An 8,037-nucleotide genomic window follows, 5' to 3' on the forward strand; every position below is an offset into this window, starting at 1 on the left:
TTACCAAATAACACATTATATATTTGACTTTTTTTAAAATATATTATTTGTCTGGCAGTGGAATATAAGCTTCACAAGGGCATGGATTTTGAAATACTTTGTTTCATTTTAAATCCCTCGCTCATAGTAGGCATCCAATATATATCTTTGAATGAAATAATTTATTAATCTTGTAAATTTAATTATGATACAGGGGATATGATAGCTTATGTAACAAATATTTTTTCCGGGCACATTCTGAAAAACAAAGACTGTTCTGAGTCCTAAAAAGAGATTTGTTAATTAATTCACTCTTCTTTTACCCAGATGCTTGAGAAGTATAACTGTTTTAAGATATTTTAATATAATTTAATATTTTCAGAAATATGTTCACATATGTATTTTACATACATGCACACAACATTTGATCACATGTAAGTTTCAAGTAATGATTTTCTTCTTTTTCACTTAGTTTGGCTCAATATAAAACTTTTTCTTACTCTCCCCTTCTCCCTCCCACCGCAGGCACCTAAGAATAATTATAAAATTCTTCCCAAAACACAGGATAATTTATATGGAGAAGAATCATGTACTTTTTATTATATTTCAAGTTTTTTTTTAAGGATTATCTTTTAAATGCACTTGATATATGCCTCTGCTGCTAAGTCCTTCAGTCATGTCCAACTGTTTGCAACCCCATGGACTGTAGCCCACCAGGCTCCTCTGTCCATGGGATTCTCCAGGCAAGAATCCTAGAGTGGGGTTGCCATGCCCTCTTCTAGGGGATCTTCCCAACTCAGGGAGTAAACCCACGTCTCTTATGTCTTTTGCATTGGCAGTCAGGTTCTTTACCACTAGCATCACCTGGGAAGCCCATATTTCATGCTAGGAAAAACTTATCATTCAAAAATGGAATTATAGAATTTAAAGGAATTATGCATCAAATAGAGACTACACCAAGAGGCTGTGGGTTTTGTAAGTTATGGAAAAAGCAATTCTTCACATTTGCTTCAGTGCATTTTCTCATAGTAATATTGCTATTAATAAATATAGCAATTGTATTATAGGTAAGCTAACAGAACCTATTAAAGCAAGATTTTATTGAGATATTTTATTCTCTTAATAAGATTTTAGATTTAAAATCTATCAAAAGGAATGATTCTGTAAAAGATTCTGTTTTGCAGTTGTTTTTTCCCATTTGGTGTACCAACCTCATATCTCTTGAGTCATAGGTCTGCGCAGTTCCACAACTTTTTCACTGCTTCCACTTGCTGTCAAGTGAGCCTGACAATTCTCCTTCCCTTATCTCAGAAGGTCTGCAGTTAAGAGTGGGCTCCTGTAGTCCTTTTAGTCTAAGGATATATCTTAGTTTCTTCCTGAGTCTTTGATATGCCTGTTCTTCTCCCTGCATTTACCCTGTGAGTGTAAGCCTTCAGGGGCAGAGAAAAATCTCATGCTTTGTATCCCCAAGAACACTATCTTTGCCCAGTTTGAATTTGTGACTGAATTTCTTCTGCCACCAACTGTTATTTTTGCCTTGTGTTTCTCTTGCCCATGGCTAACTCTGGTAGTAGTATTCTTTATATCTCATTATCTTATCTTCCAGTGCATTCTTTGAGAGTTTTGAAACATTGCTTCTGTAAGTAATGAAAATATGTTTTTTAGAAACATGCAAGCTACTTCCAAATCTTTCTCTTTTTAAAATAACATAAATACCACTGAAGGAAAGATTAAATTCCATAGTGTCACTTAACTCTAGGTTATCCTAGAGAATACTTGCAAAGATTTGGGCAAGATAAATAGAGGGGGAATGCACTAAGGAGGCCAGTGTTGCACCCCAGCTGCTGCGTAGGACAACAGAGATGGGAGCCGTGATTTTCCTCTGTGCTCTTCTTCTGTTGCTCAATCTCAGGCCCTACATACTGGAAAAGGCAAGTGTTTTAGGTTATGATAAAGTAAGAGTAATGAGAAGAGAAAGGGTGAGACAGCTGTGTATTGGTGGCCCGTGAAAGACAAGTAGAGGAATGCCAGGTAAAACTAGTGTACAATTAGTTTCATAAGCTGACACTTAAATATACAATATGCATTTTTAACATTTCCATTTTCAAGTCTCAGATTATCTTGAAAATAGTAGTCGATTCTCACTACTCCAAAAAATAAAATTTACTTTATTCCAAAAGCACAGAAGGATCACAACCAACCTAGAAGAGGATCTGTGACCCAGATCCATATTTCCAGATTCCTACTTCAGTGTCTTTTTGTTACTGGCTCCTGTGGTTGATTTCCTAATTAAAAACTGTATCTGTTGTCCTTTTCACCAGCATACTACCGTTGCTGAAAAAACTATGATTCATATGTAAAAACACAAGATGTAACTTGAGAATCTTTTTTTTCTATTCTAAACACAAGTTGCTATGGATGCTCTACATGCTTCCTGTTTAGAGTTTTTATTCAGCCATCATTTATGCACTCAGAATAAACCAGAATGTTGTCCTTAGGCGCTCACGGAAATATCTGTCAATATCAATGCAATAAAAACCCAATCTTACATCTCCCAAATTTAGATCCTGGAGTTAACTCAATTTTTCAACTCTTAATAGCTTTATTTTTCTCATCAAGTTATAGTTTTGAAGACAAGTATGAAGAAAGATTGATAGCTACCGATAAAAGCTGGCAATTTTTTTTTCTCTCCATGGCTGGCATTTGTTACAGCAGTCAGGCAGAAAATGAACTGCTTCTTTAAATTCAAAGCGAGTGTGTGATGAGATTGTATGAGATTTTAAAACATGCATAATGGTGGCTTGTTTATTATTGTAATTCACAGATAATTATAAAGAGTTGTTTTGTAATTCTCATGTCAAAAACTAACATAAGTAACTCATTTTTGCCTTGGAAGATTTTTCCTATGGGGAATAAAATTTTAACACTGAAAATAAACATTTACCTTTGATAATGTATTTGCATAAAATTATATAATTTGAGTTAAATATTTATGTATGTTTTATAATCATGTATGAGATAGACTGTATTACCTATACATAACTCAATGCAATATGCGTAGGTGTTGGGCATATCTATATGTATTTCACTAAATATAATTTTAACAAAAGATACTGTGAAGGCAATAGAGATTTCAAAAGAACTTCTTAATTCATTAGGTTATTTAGCTGCACACACACTGCTGACAATCCATTGAATTGATCTGATCATGATGTTGATTATTGCATTTTTTTAAAACTTGATGTGCCATGCATACATTTAAATATATACATAAATTACTCATTTCTGTGTTCCTCATAGTAACCCTATGTGATAAATACTGTCATTGTTACCCAGTTTATAGGGGATGAAGCTATGTCACATAGAAGTTAAGTGAGTTATTGCCTCAGGGCGCAGAGAATAAACAGCCTTGTTGGAGATAGAACCTTAGCAGTCTCAGCACCAGTCTGTATTCTTATCCATGTTGCTAAACATTTTCTGTTAATATAATTATTTAAATGTTCATCCCTTTTCCTTCCCTTCTCCAGGGGATCTTCCTGACCCAGGGAAGGGATCACTATGCAATAATAGTGGTGTCAGTTGCTCAGTCATGTCCAACTCTTTGTGACCAATGAACTGTAGCCCACCAGGCTCCTCTGTGCATGGGGTTCTCCAGGCAAGAATACTAGAGTGGATTGCCATACCCTTTTCCAGAGGATCTTCCCAACCCAGGGATCAAACCTGAGTCTCCTGCACTGCAGGCAGATTCTTTACCATCTGAGATACAAGGAAGAACCAATAGACTTAATTATATCCTCTCATCTCTATACTGATATCTCCCAGTTTGACTACAAGTGTATTAAATGATTTCATTTTAAATTTGTAAGTCTGTTTGCTTAAGATCCCATTAGACTTCAAAGTAATTTAGTTTTTATAGAAATGTTAGTGTTTAAGTTAATTTTATGCCTTTCCTATATGAGGATGATAATTTCCCTCAGTAGAGCAAGCATTTTTGACTGTTACTATAAAGTGAATTTGAATTTCTGTACTTTTAAACTTCACTCAACCTTTGTTCCTACTCTCTCTTTCCAATCTCTCAGTTTTTAACCAACAGAAAGAATGTTTAACCCAGTTAACATGGATAAGAGATGCATTCTTCCACCACTAATAAACAATAGGGATAAAATAAAAATGATTGACTTCTCAAAGATCAACTTAATAATGTAATAATATTCCAAGGGCCTACTATGTGCCAAGGAGTCTATTAGGTACTGAATGTAGCATGTGGGGCAAAATCTTGCAGCGTAGTAGGGAATATAGTCAATAATTGAATGGCTAAAGGAAATGACCCTCACAGATGTTGGTACATGGACTTTCTGTTTTATACTGTATTTCAAATAAGCCAAAAGCCACAGATAAATTGTCAACCCTGAAAACTTATATATATATATATATTTATTGAGGACATGAGGGGGCCTTCCTGATAATTCAGTTGGTAAAGAATCCACCTGCAATGCAGGAGACCCTGGTTTGATTCCTAGGTCAGGAAGATCCACTGCAGAAGGGATAGGCTACCCACTCCAGTATTCCTGAGCTTCCCTTGTGGCTCAGCTGGTAAAGCATCCATCTGTCATGTGGGAGACCTGGGTTCAATCCCTGGGTTGGGATGATCCCCTGGAGAAGGGAAAGGCTACCCATTCCAGAATTCTGGCCTGGAGAATCGCATGGACTGGAGTCCATGGGGTTGTGAAGAGTCGGACATGACTAAATGATGTTCACTTAACTTTTTTTCATGTATTGAGGGCAAGAGGAGAAGGGGGCAACAGAATGAGACGACTGGATGGCCTCACCAATCAATGGACCACTGTTGGAGCAAACTCTGGGAGAGTGTGAAGGACAGGGAAACCTGGCATACTGAAGTCATGGGGTCACAAAGGGTCAGATATGATTTAGTGACTGAATAACAACAATATAAATATTACATATATATATGCATATCTTTGTAACATTAATTCCTTTCTGTCCTTTAGACATAGTTGAATATTCATGTGAAAAATCAGCATTGAAATTTTAATCTGAAGCTCCAACTTGGCAGTCCAGACATTCTGGTATTCTAGTGTTGTTAAAACCTAATGTAGTTCACCTACAAAGAAGCATTCTCAGCATAGGTACAGATGTATCAGTCACTGGTCTGACACCACCATTTAGGAAAAAGGCAGATGATTGATTTGATTAAATGCCAGAATAGAATGATTTTCACACCTACAGCCTTGTCAGATTTGTCAACATCCTTCACCCTGTCTTTCTTCTTGTGGTACTTACACCTAAAACCGTGCATTAAGCAGTTTACTTAGGTAATCCTTTTATGAGCAGCTGCTACTCAAAAGCCACAGAGAAGTCACTGGTAGAGGTGAAAGGTTACTTTGGGGAAAAGAAGACTAGATAAAGCATAAACACAAGTGAAAAGTATAATTAAAGTTTCTCCTTAGGAGAGTTAGTTATTCTATTCTTCCTGTTTCATATATAAGCACTTAGGAGAAACCATTTTCCTTGAAAAGTTGCGAAGAATTATACCTTCCAAAGGGGCTTCCCTGGTGGCTCAGGGGTAAAGAATCTGCCTGCAATGCAGGAGCCGCAGGAGAAGTAGGTTCAATCCCTGGGTCAGGAAGATCCCCTGGAGGAAGGCATGGCAACCCACTCCAGTATTCTTGATAGAGAATCCATGGACAGAGGAGCCTGGAGGTCTACAATCCATAGGATCACAAAGAGTAGTACGTTACTGAAGCAACTTAGCATGCATGAACGCATATCTTCCAAATCAGCCAATGTTTCAATGAATGACTTGGGACATACTATCAAGATAATTATTTTATTCCTTCAGTTTGATAAAGCTAAAATTCTGTGCAGTCTTATTCATCGTCAACATTTTTTTTCTAGTTTGATTTTTAAAATTTTGAATTTGGAAACATAATGGGTTACTTTACTCCTAAACTGTTGCAATGTTGTCTTTGAATAGTCTTATCTAAACAGATGGAAATGAATCCAGCAAGATTTTCATTTATTAATTCACATGCAGAGTGACAGTAATATTCTGGGACAATGAAAATGAAGGTATAAAGATCACTGAGATTTGACTTCAGCTAAATTTGTTCTCACTGCAACACCCTTCTCTATTCAGTGATCATTAATGGATTCTTTTCTACATTGACATTTTAACCTACCATCTTTTGGGATCCTTTCAATATTTAAGTTTCATTATTCAAAATGATTGTTCTATAATTCTAGATTATTAAACTCAAAATTTAAGGCAAATTGCACCTCACATAAAAACTCATTTTGTCTTTCCAAGATTGTAGAAGTAAAAAGTGAAGGAAAAAAGTCTGGTTTTCACATATTCCTCTCTTGGTCATACAGTTTACTTGGGAAACAGAATGCTGTGAGGAAAGGAAACTTGGACTTGAAATCAGGAAATGGGCAGTGGTCTCAGCTTTCCTCTCAAAGGTTGTGCTAAGTTAAGCAAGTTTCTTAACTTCTCCAAGCTTCTTTTCTTCCTACTGTTTTTGAAGTCCTAGAATCGATATGAAGTTGTTTATTGAACAGTGGTACAAAATGACTGCATTAGTAGTAACATGTACATAAGGTATGTCAGAGTGGTTGTTATAAACTTTTCTCATCTTGCATGCGCATCAATTTTCTAAAAGGAGTGTTACTTCATGGCCCTATTTAAAGTGTCTGATCGTCTAGTCTAGTTGGGACACTGCTCTAAAAATCTGTGGCATTTATTAACTCAGCTGCTGCAAAACTATTAAGTATAAAGAAACTGTTACAATCTCAACACCTTGCAGATGAGTCCTTTGAATTTTGGTAAACATGAAGCTATGTAGGTATTTTTTTTCTTTATACATTTATGAAATGAGAAAGCAGGGAAAATTTGGCTCGAATGGCTGTGAAAATGGAAGCTTCTAGAAATCATACACATTGTGACCATACACATTATTTACTGTTTATAATGAATGAATGTACATCACAGAACATTGATTATTAAAAGTTTTTTCATGGTATTTCCTCTTAAGGGACAAAAAGATCGTTGGGGGAACAGTTATATTTTCATTGTTTCATAGTGCTCTAACTATTCTTCTTAAACACTCTCCACAAAATTGTCCTCTAAATGATTCTGAGGAAACTACATGATTTTAATAATATATATGTGGTGATCATTTGGAAAGGCTATATAATGCATCTTCTGAGATACACAATAGGTAGAGATTAGTTTAGAAATACTAAGCATAAACTTATTTTAAGATATGTTAAAAAAAATAGGACTTGCTGCTGATTTCATTTTCAAGATCAAAAACAGAGTTGTGGCATACAACAAGATCCTTTCAGAAGAAATGGAAATGACTGTCAACAAGTAATGTGATATTTGTCCCTGCCACACATCTTATTGATCTGATGTAATCTCTTCTTTCTATCTTATAGAGATGTATTTTAGTCTGTGTAAAACATATTGCCACTTTGTGTCTGCAAGGCAACGGAAAAACTTTTCCTGAATAACTATTTTACTCTTTTAAAATCATGAAGAAAGTGCAGCAGTGGATTTAAACAAAAAAAACACAAGAAAATTGAGTTTAACTTATTCAAGGAACAGGAAATAGGTTAGAATTGAGGCAAGGGAATCTAATAATGATTAAGTGGAGGGGAGGGGATGAAGCTTACAAGAATAGAATATATTAGGGAATCTACTGTTTAATAGAAAGGGTTACTTTCAAATTTCCCAGTTTGTAAAGTAAATCCACAAAATCAAAACTTAGTGAAGTTTGTCTGCAGTTCCTATAACTACAAATGTTCTTTAGTTAAAAATTGCAGTTCTCCTGCATCCTCAAAATATGTGCTATTATTATTTCCAAATTTGAAATAATTTTTTTTCGTTGTTGTTGTTTTTAGTACTCCAAAGTCACGTGTCTATGGCCATACCACCCTGAATGCACCCAATCTTGTCTGACCTAGGAAGTTAAGCAGGTTTGGGCCTGGTTAGTACTTGGATGGGAGACTGTCTGGAAACACCAGGTGCTTTGGGCT

General features: G+C 35.6%; 1 pseudogene; it reads left to right on the forward strand.

Moving 5' to 3' along the window:
- The first annotated feature begins 7,918 nt into the window (after positions 1-7,918).
- LOC128057809 (uncharacterized) lies at positions 7,919-8,037 on the forward strand (annotated as a pseudogene).

The sequence above is a fragment of the Budorcas taxicolor genome, chromosome 1, assembly GCF_023091745.1.
Source record: "Budorcas taxicolor isolate Tak-1 chromosome 1, Takin1.1, whole genome shotgun sequence".
NCBI classification, from domain to species: domain Eukaryota; kingdom Metazoa; phylum Chordata; class Mammalia; order Artiodactyla; family Bovidae; genus Budorcas; species Budorcas taxicolor.